At 43.5% G+C, this 11,084-nt stretch overlaps 1 pseudogene; it reads left to right on the top strand.

Moving 5' to 3' along the window:
- Positions 1-5,156: 5,156 nt before the first annotated feature.
- On the top strand, positions 5,157-6,489 carry LOC132541327 (small ribosomal subunit protein eS28-like; annotated as a pseudogene).
- Positions 6,490-11,084: the final 4,595 nt, after the last annotated feature.

Raw genomic sequence — 11,084 nt, 5'->3', positions numbered from 1 at the left:
TGATTCTGGGATTGGAGGAGAAAATATTCCACATATAACTGGAAAAAAAATTACAACTCATCATTAATCCCTTTAATGTAACATTTCACATAAGCATTAAATCCTTCCTCCTAATTAAGATCGATTCTCTGGGTCTGGGAGGTGCTACAGTGAGTAGGGCACTGAATTTTGGAAGAACAAGGTCCCAAATTCAGTCCCTGGCACTCCATGTACCAGAGTAATGCTCTGGTTCTCTCTGTCTCTATATCTTGTGTTAATAAATAAAATGCAATAGGTAGATAGCATAATGGTTATACAAAAAGACTCTCATGCCTGAGGCTCCAAGGTCTCAGTTTCAATCCCCTACACCACCTTCAGCCAGAGCTGAGCAGTGCTCTGGTAAAATAATAATAATAATAACAACAACAACAACAGAAATGGAAGCCAGGCAGTGGCACACCCAGTTGAGCACACATACTGCCACGCTCAAGGATTCAGGTTCCAGCTGCACTCCCCACCTGCAGGGAGAGAACTCTTATGATCAGTAAAGCAGTTCTCGTTCCTCCCCACTCCTCTCAATTTCTCTCTGTTCTGTTCAATAAAATAGAAGAGTTAGGCACATATTACCAAGTACAAGGACCTGGGTTTAAGCCTCCCAGTCCACAACTGTAAGGGAGAAACTTCATGAATAGTGAGGCTGAGCTGCAAGTCTGTCTGTCTGTCTCTCTCTCTCTCTCTCTCCCTGGCTCCCTCTTAATTTAACTCAGATAAAAAGTTGACTTTTAAAATATTTTTATTTTTTGAAAAGTTGCTTTTTTAATAAATGATTTTTACCAGCTTTATTTACTTATTGGATAGAGACAGCCATAAATCAAGAAGGAAGGGAGGGGGAGATAGATCAGCAGCACTGCTTTACCACTTGCAAAGCTTCCCCACTGCAAGTGGGGTTCAAGCACCATCCCCCAACCAGTCCTTGCACACTGTAATGTGCACTCAACCAGGTGTGCCACCACCTGGCTTCTGAAAACTTGATTTTTTTTTATTTAATAGCTGCTGTTTTCATATGCCAGAACAATGTTTCTCAAATTGAGGGTTATCATTGGTTATCTGTGCCTGCAGTACAAATCCACTGCTCCTGGAGGCTATTTTTTTCCCTTTTGTTGCCCTTGTTTTATCGTTATTATTGTTATTGCCATCATCGTTGTTAGATAGGACAGAGAAATTGAGAGAGGAAGAGAAGACAGAGAGGGGGAAAGACAGACACCTGCAGACCTGCTTCACCGTTTGCGAAGCCACCCCCCTACAGTGGGGAACCAGGGCTCAAACCTGGATCCTGATGCCACAGGTCCTTGGGCTTCGCGCCACATGTGCTTAACCCACTGCGCCACCGCCTGACTCCCCCTTTCTGTTATTTCTTTTAGAAATTTAGCCCATTGAAGGATGTATGGATATTAACATGTGCCATCCCCTCCCAGTACAAGGAAAGAAACAAAGACCATGACATAGTAATTGTTGATATGATTCAATAGTATAATACAGGACTGGGAATTACTAAAGCTGATTGCCTCTATTTGACTGGCTTTGGTTTCTTCAGTATGTCTAGTTTATCTCAGATAACTTGTCCTGCTACTAGACACCAGGGAGGCAAGTTTTTACTTCTGTACTAATGCATTAGCCATAGTAGAGCCTTGGAGTCTGAAGCTTTACTGATTATTTTAAATAATAGTAATAGTGATAATAATAATAGATCCTAGGGAAATGTACACTAATGATAACAATCCCATAACATCAAAATTTCCTCAATAAAATGATACTAAAAAGTATACCTGCTTCTGAATACTAATTCTCAAATGATTACAGTTACTTAGGAAAGGGGATGAGGGTGGGAGCCAACATTAGTACAGGTTGTGACAGGTTTAAAAATAAACCAAGAATACCATGGTTTCCCAGTAAGTAACCTGAGAATGTAGTTATTTTAACTGAGTTACCTTCCTAAATCTTTCTGGGGAACATTCAAGAAAGCTTTCTGTCTCCATCTTTAACTCTGCCTGTAAATTTGGGTATAAATGAAACCAGAGGGTTTGTTGTTGTTGGTTTGTTTTTTCCCCTAGAATTATCTTTCTCATGTTTTGACTTTTTGTTCAGCTTTTTGTATAGTCTCATGAATTCTTAGGAATTCCTACCCTCAATTTTCTGCCTTTTTCACTTCCGTTTGCAAGAGAGAAAATAAATGAAAACTTCTCAGCATTGTATAACTTTAAACTTTTGGTACCATAGTCGGGCGGTAGCGCAGCGGGTTAAGCGCACGTGGAGTGAAGCACAAGATCCCAGTTCGAACCCCTGGCTCCCCACCTGCAGGGGACTCGCTTCACAGGCGGTGAAGCAAGTCAGCAGGTGTATCTATCTTTCTTTTCCCCTGTCTTCCCCTCCTCTCTCCATTTCTCTCTGTCCTATCCAACAATGATGACATAAATAACAACAATTTGAAAAAGGGGGGGGCAACAAAAGGGAAAATAAATATTTTAAAAGAATGCCTTTTAGGGAGTGGCTAATGTAAAATAAATTTAAGAAAAAAACTTTTAATACCATTTTGTTTGTTTTGTTTTTTACTACAGCACTGCTCAGCTCAGGCTTATGGTGGTACAGGGGATTGAATCTGAGACTTTGGAACCTCAGGCATGAGAGACTCTTTGCATAACCATTATGCTATCTACCTCTGCCCAGTACCTTGACTTCTACATCATTCAAGCCGAGGTCAATTACATGACAGCGTAGACATGCTACCTAGTGAAAGCTATCTTGCCAGCCCTAAATATTTTTTTGCTCTGGTTTATGGTGGTACAGGGGACTGAATCTGACTGGGACCTGGGAGCCTCAGACATGAATGTCTTTTAGCATAACCATTATGCTATTTTCCCTGCCCAATAAAGCTTTTTTTAAAAAAAAAAGATTTTATTTATTTATACATAAAGAATGATAGGCAGAGAGAGAGGAGGAGCCAGATATCACTCTGGTACATGTACTGCCGGGGATTGAACTCCGGACCTCACATTTGAGAGTTCAATACTTTATCCACTGTGCCACCTCGCAGACCACCCCAATAAAGCTTTTTTTTTAAAATATTTTATTTATTTTTAGTGAAAGGGGTACAGAGAGAAAGATACACAATCAGAGGTACCAGAGCACTGCTCAGCTCTGGCTTATGGTGGTGCTGGGACTGAACCTGAGACTTTGGAGCCTCAGGCTTTTGCATAACCATTATGCTGTCTCCCCAGCCCCCAATAAAGCTTTTTTTTAAAAAAAAAAAAGAAAAAAGAAAGAAAACTGTTTAGGTCCCTGGGGGATGGTTTATTAAAGCAAAGGACTTGCATGCATAAGACCACAGGTTTGATTCATGCCACTACCATGTCAGAGATGAGAAGTATTCTAGTCTTCCGTAAAAATAAAGAAATGGATAGGGAGTCGGGCTACCTAGAGGGTTAAGTGCACATGGCTCAAACCCCAAGGACCTGTTTGAGCCCCCCGGCTCCCCACCTGCAGAAGAGTCGCTTCACAGGCAGTGAAGCAGGTCTGTAGGTGTCTATCTTTCTCTCTCTGTCTTCCCTTCCTCTATCCATTTCTCTCTGTCCTATCCAACAGCGATGACATCAACAACAATAACTACAATAACAATAAAAACAAGGGCAACAAAAGGGAAATAAATAAATATTTAAAAAAATAAAGAGTGGGGGTAGATAGCATAATGGTTATGCAGAGACTCATGCCTGAGGCACCGAAGTCCCAGGTTCAATCCCCCGCACCACCAATAAGCCACCACCATAAGCCAGAGCTGAGCTGTGCTTTGGTAAAATAATAAAAAATATATATTAAAAAATAATAATAATAAACGGGGCAGGTAGGGGATGGTGGCACACCTGGCTCCATAATTCATAGGGTAGAGGTGGTGGCACCCACTAGAGCATGCATTATAACGCACAAAGACCCAAGTTCAAGCCTGTAGTCTCCACCTGCAGGGGAAAAGCTTCATTAGTGGAAAGGTAGGTCTGTAGGTGTCTTTCCCTCTCCCTATCTCCCCACCCATCTCAATTTCTCTCTGTCTCTATTTAATAAATAAATCATTTTTTAAAGTTTAGTAGCATACTTGGTTAAGTGCACGTATTACCATGCACAAGGACCCAGGTTCAAGCCCTGGGTCCCCACTTACAGGGAGAAATTTGCACAAGCAGTAAAGCAGTGCTACAGGGTGTCTATGTCTTTCCGTCTCAAATGAAATAAAGTCTAAAAAGATTTATTAATGATTCATAAAAAATGGGGGGCTGGGGTGATAGCATAGTGGCGATACAAAAAGATTTTCATCCCTGAGGCACCAAAGGTCCCAGATTCAATCAGAGCACCACCATAAACTGAATCTGAGGAGTGCTCTGGTAAAAATAAATAAATAAGTAAATAAATACTTTTGGTGGACAAGGAAGTGGCTCAGAGTGCAGTTCAGGATTGCACAGGTGAGGCCCTGGAAACCATCCACTACTTAGAGTGGAACACAATATTCTAACCTCTCCTTTTCTCTTGAAAGAAATGAAGTATGGGCCACCAAAGTAGCTTACTTGGATAGTGTGCTGCGTTGTCATGTATGCTGCTCAGGCGGTAACACAGTCCCCACTTCATTGTAAAAGTTTCAGTGCTATGGTCTCTTTCACTCTGTTTTCCTTCTCTGTTTCTGTATTTAAAATTTTCAATCACCGTGGTCTGGGAGGTAGTGCAGTGGCTAAGGCACTAGACTCTCAAGCATGAGGTCCTGAGTTCAGTCCTCGGCAGCACATGTACCAGAGTGATGTCTGGTTCTTTCTCTCTCTCTCTCCTATCTTTCTCATTAATAAATAAATAAAATCTTTAAAATAATTTAAATAGGGAGTCAGGCAGAAGCGCAGCGGGTTAAACGCACGTGGCGCAAAGTGCAAGGACCGGCTTAAGGATCCCAGTTTGAGCCCCCGGCTCCCCACCTCCAGGGGAGTCGCTTCACAAGCAGTAAAGCAGGTCTGCAGGTGTCTATCTTTCCTCCTTTCTGTCTTCCCCGGCTCTCTCCATTTCTCTCTGTCCTATCCAACAATGACGACAACAATAATAACTGCAACAATAAAACAAACAAGGGCAACAAAAGGGAAAATAAATATTTTTAAAAATTTTAATCATCATCTTTTTAAAAAGTTTATTTTTAAATAAAATATATTTCTTAATTGGATTTATACAAGGTAGACGGAGGAGTTCTAAGCTAGAGGCTATAGAACTGTTCTCTTCCTACATCCCACTTCCTGGAGACTCAGACTTTCTTGTCACAGAGTCTGTGCAAAGAAACTATTGGCCAGGCTCCTGGGCCCAGGAATGCTGCAGATGCCCTTAGCAGCTGTATGAGCAGTCCATCTATGGGCAACAGGCAGCCAGCAGGATACCTGCGTGTTTTCTTGCTGAGGCCTGTGCTGCCCATGCTGAAATGTAGACCATAATCTATTCCTTCCCTCGGCAAGATTAGGGATTCACTAATAGGAGAGAAAGCCTGCAGCTCTCCTTTCCGAGTCAGAATCAAAACAACATGTCTTTTCCAGAGGCTGTGCTGACTTTGCTGGAACCAAGAAGTGACAGCCAACTGTTGGTCTCCTGGGTGTTGGTGTTGAGGCCAGCATGTGAGGCCTTTAGCAAGAATGCCTTTGGGCACCAGTAGAGCATGGGGGTGGGGACTGTGAAATAACAAAATCTTAGGCTTTGTCTGCAAAGCTAGAGTGCTGAAGGCACTTACTAAAACTGAGCACAGTGTGCAATAAACTAAAGAAAAAACAAAAGGGTGGAGGTATATAGCAAATGGTTATGAAAAGAGACTTTCACAGAGTCAGGCGGTAGCGCAGCAGGTTAACCACATGTTGGGCAACGCGCAAGAACCAGTGTAAGGATCCCGGTTCGAGCCCCGTCTCCCCACCTGCAGGAGGGTTGCTTCACAGGCGGTGAAGCAGGTCTGCAGGTGTCATCTTTCTCTCTCCCTCTCTGTCTTCCCCTCCTCTCTCCATTTCTCTCTGTCCTATCCAACAACAACAATAATAACTACAACAATAAAAAAAGGGCAACAAAAGGGAATAAATAAATATTTTTAAAAAATAAATAATAATAAAAAAAAAGAACTCCAGTCTCGCCGCTGCCGCTCCTGCGCCGCCATCATGGCGTGCAAGCCATGCAAGCCGCGTGCAAGCCCATCAAACTGGCCAGGGTCAACAAGGTGCTGGGCCGGACCGGCTGGCAAGGACACGCAGGTGCGCGTGGAGTTCATGGACAACACCAGCCGCTCCATCATCCGCAACGTCAAGGGCCCCCTGCGGGCAACGTGCTCATGCTGCTGAAGTCGGAGCGGGAGGCCCGCAGGCTGCGCTAGCCCCCTCGCTTCCAGCTCCCGGATGTCCGCGCCATCACCCAGCCCTCCCCAGGATGGCCGGCCACTGTCAATAAAGTATTTGTATTGATCCTGGGCGCTTTTCTGTCTGATTGGGGAATCAGCTACCCACAGTGAAACCCACAGTGTGCGAGGACCCAGGTTCAAGCCTAAAAATGTCTTCAAAAATTACGGAGTGGTCCAGGAGGTAGCACGGTGGTAAAGCTTTGGACTCTGAAATGTGAGGTCCTGAGTTCGATCCCCGGCAGCACATGTGCCAGAGTGATGTCTGGTTCTTTCTCTCTTCCTATTATTTCTCAGAAATAAATAAAATCTTTAAAAAAAAAAAAAAAGAGACTTTTGTTGTTGAGCCAGATGTTGTTGTGCGCGGGCTGCGGAGAAGAGAGAGGGGGTCCGGAGCGAAGAGGAAACACAAATCTTTATTTGCTCTGGCACCTCAGAGTTGGGTGCTAGAGAAGCAGGTTGGGCCACGTGGAGGTAGCGGTAGCGAAAATGGCCGCCTCACGCAGTAACCTTTCCTGCGTCTGAACACCTGAGTGAAGCGCTGGCAAGAGAGTGAGGTGCGGAAAACAAAGGGTTTTTATAGGAGTAGCTTTCAGGAGAATCGGAAGGGGGAGGCGTAACCATAGCACTCCAGGATAGGATGATAACTCTCCTGAGAATGGGAGGGGGGAGGAGTGACCAAAGCACTCCAGATATCGTGGGGATATAGACAATGTCCTGAGGGCATAACATGGTGGAACAGGCACTCCCAGAATGTCCCAACTCTCACGGGAACTAGTAGCCTGAGGGGAAAACATGGCAGATGTGAATGCATCTGCACAATGTCCCAGCATCTCCCCCTTTCCTTTTATCTAATGCCCAGGGCAACAGTGTGTAAAGTCTGTGAACTACTCAGGGTCAGTCTATGAAAAACCAGCAACGTGAAGGAAAGAAAGCTGCTGTAAAATTGTCTAAAGTGTCCAAAGGGTATACCTGCAAGTCCGATAAAAGTCTCAGTCCAAAGTAGGCGACTAGGGGGAGAAATGGCAGGGGATGAAATGCTGCATGAGGAAGGTCAGCCTCTGGAATTCTGCTTTTCTGTAGAAAGTGAGCTGGAACCTCCAAAATGTGACAGGTCAAAGCAAAAGCAGGAAAGGCAGACAGGCAGTAAAAAGGTTCTGTCCTTGGAGTCTGTGAATCAGATTCTTCAGATCGCGTCAGGTGACATCTAGGGTTTCGGGGGGTGTGCCACTGTAGTCGTGCCATCTAGTGGGTGATGTCAGGGTGTGCAGGGGTCCAGATGTTTTGTTTTGTTTTTTTTCCTGGGATTCCTGTGGAAGAAACACAAACAATCTGCTTCTCGTGGTTATCAGGGCATCTGATTTGAATGCTTTATAGAAAAAGAGGTTTGGTGCCTTGACCAACTGAGTATTGGGGGATGTATCTTTCCTATTCATTTATGATTATATTTTATATTATTTGTCATGGTAGTCAGCCGTTATCTGGAAGGTCCTGGGTGATTCATGGGGAAAAAGAACTTATCTTTTAACAAAGACTCTAAGGTGTAGGGAAGCGGGAACTGTCTTATCCCTTTTTTTTTTCTTTTTTTTTGTATCTTGCCTTTTGTTGTCCTAGTTGTTTTATTGTTGTAATTATATTGTTGTTATTGCTGATTTTGTGGGTGGTCATTGGATAGAACAGAGAGAAATGGAGAGAGGAGGGGAAGACAGGGAGAGAGAAAGACACCTGTAGACCTGCTTCACTGCCCGTGAAGTGATTCCCCTGCAGGTGAGGAGCCGGGGGCTCAAACTGGGATCCTCAAGCCAGTTCTTGCACTTAGCGCCACCTGTGCTAAACCCGCTGTGCCACCGCCCAATTCCCAGGAACTATCTTTTAACATAAACTCTATGGCCATGCCAATAGCAACCTTGAGGGCACATGTGGCTCCCCACATGTCCCCCTGTCTTATATCATGTTTTGATGTTTGGTGGACTTTGTTTTGTGGCAGGGTGGACTGTGCCTGTCTTAGGTTGGGGATCAGCCTTCCATCTTACCCGTCATTGGAACACCTGGTCATTTTTGCCCAGTAGTACCAGGTGCCCTGTCTTAGGTTGACTGGATAGCGCTAGTTTCCTCTTACCCGTCATTGGCTAGCCAGCCCTCTACATGGTGGACGTTCTGATGGAGGGGGGCAAATCCTCCACAGCAACTCAATATTCTGCCATGTCCAGCCTATGATAGTGAGTTTGTATAGGTTGCATCTTTATGGCATCAATCTGTTGCCACAAAAGGCCATGAACTTAAAATTATAGGACTGTGGTCTGGGAGGTGTCGCAGTGGATAAGGCATTAGACTCTCAAGCGTGAGGTCCCAAGTTCAATCCCTGGCAGCACATGTACCAGAAAGATATCTGGTTCTTTCTCTTTTGTCCTCTCTCATTAATAAATAAATTAAAATGTTGAAAAAAAAAGAATTATAGGACCTATTGTGAGCAGAAGAAGTAAAACAAGCTAGGGTCCCACAACTAAGGGTAGACAGGTAAGGAAGGGGGAATGTATCCATTGGTATGAAGAGGTGGGATCATATCTTAAGTCTAAGGGAAGCAGTCAGTGGATGTGATGTCCAGGGGAACAGCCATTTGTCTTTGGGGGTAGTAAAGGATGTCCGTGGCATGGGTGATGTTATAAAGGGAAACATCTTTAAATTGTTGGCTGACAAAGGCATGGCTTAATCTTTGAAACAAGCATACGAGTGATCCAAAGGGATCGCTTCACAAGTGGTGAAGCGGGTCTGCAGCAGGTGTCTATTTTTCTCTCCCCCTCTCTGTCTCCCTTCCTCTCTTGATTTCTTTTTTTTTTAATTTTTTTTTAGTATCTTTATTTATTTATTGACTAGAGATGGCCAGAAATTGAGAGGAAGGGGGAGATAGAGAGGGATAGACAGAGAGACACCTACAGCACTGCTTCACCACCTGTGAAACTTTCCCCTGCAGGTGGGTACCAGGGGCTTGAACCTGGGTCCTTGCGCACTGTAACGTGCGCTCAACCAAGTGTGCCATCACCTGGTCTCTCCTCTCGCGATTTCTGTCTGTCCTATCCAACAACAACAACATCAATGGCAACAAGAGAAAAAATGGTCTCCAGGAGCAGTGGATTAGTGGTGCAGGCACAGAGCCCCAGCAAATAAACCTGAAGACAAAGAGAGAGAGAGAGAGAGACTCTCATGCCTGAGGCTCCAAAGTCCCAGGTTCAGTCCCCCACACCACCATAAACTAGAGCTGAGCAGTGCTCTGGTAAAAAAAATAAAATAAAATAAAATAAAGGAGAAGAAGAAGGAAAGAAAGGAAGAAAGAAAGAAAGAATCAAAAAACAGAGACTGTAAGATAGTTCACCAAGGAGTAAACCTACATTGCCCTACAAAGGATCCAGGTTCAAATCCCCCCCCCCCGTATACTACATGGGGGTACTATGGCATTGGGGGAAGCTTTAGTGCTCCAGTGTCTCTCCCTTTCTCTCTCTCTTGCTTTCTTTAAAAAAGAAATCACTTTATTGAGGAAATGTTGATTTATAGGATTGTTAATTGTTATAAAGGTCAATTCCACATCTTACAGGATATCAGCATATCTTACCCTCGTTTCTCTCTCTTTTTATTTTAAGATTTTATTTATTTGTTAATGAGAAAGATAGGAGAGTGAAAGAATCAGACATTACTCTGGTACACGTGCTGCCAGGTATTGAACTTGGGACCTCGTGCTTGAGAGTCTAATGCTTTATCCACTGTGCCACCTCCTGGACCACTCTCCTTTCTATCTGAAAAAATTGGTCAATAACAATGAAGTCCCAGTGCCTACACCTGCTCCAGAGAATAAAAAAAAAAAAAAAGGAGAGAGTGGTCCGGGAGATGGCGCAATGAATAAAGCATTGGACTCTCAAGCATCAGGTCTTGATTTCCCCTGGTAGCACATGTACCAGAGTGATGTCTGGGTCTATCTCCACCTATCTTTTTATTTTATTTATTTTTTTTTTTTTATTAAAGAAAGGATTAATTAACAAAACCATAGGGTAGGAGGGGTATAACTCCACAGAATCCACCTATCTTTTTAAATAAATAAATAGACTCTTAAAAAATAATAATCTGTAGGCTAGAAAATGGACCTATCCTATGATCCTGCAATTCTTCTCCTGGGGATATATCCTAAGGAACACACATATCCATTCAAAAAGATCTGTGTACACATATGTTCTTGGCAGCACAATTTGTAATAGCCAAAACCTGGAAGCAACCCAGGTGTCCAACAACAGATGAGTGGCTGAGCAAGTTGTGGTATATATACACAATGGAATACTACTCAGCTATTAAAAATGGTGACTTCACCGTTTTCAGCTGATCTTGGATGAACCTTGAAAAATTCATGTTAAGTGAAATAAGTCAGAAACAGAAGGCTGAGTATGGGATGATCTCATTCTCAGGCAGAAGTTGAAAAACAAGATCAGATTAGAAAATAGAAGTAGAACCTGAAATGGAATTGGCGTATCGCACCAAAGTAAAAGACTCTGGGGTGGGTGGGTGGGGAGAATACAGGTCCAGGAAGGATTCAGAGGACCTAGTGGGGGTTTTATTGTTATATGGGAAACTGGGGAATGTTATGCATGTACAAACTATTGTACTTACCGTTGGTTGTAAAACATTA

The sequence above is a fragment of the Erinaceus europaeus genome, chromosome 11 (assembly GCF_950295315.1).
Source record: "Erinaceus europaeus chromosome 11, mEriEur2.1, whole genome shotgun sequence".
Classification (NCBI taxonomy): domain Eukaryota; kingdom Metazoa; phylum Chordata; class Mammalia; order Eulipotyphla; family Erinaceidae; genus Erinaceus; species Erinaceus europaeus.
The sequence above is the reverse complement of the archived record's forward strand: the minus strand, read 5'-3'. Positions and strand labels throughout refer to the sequence as shown.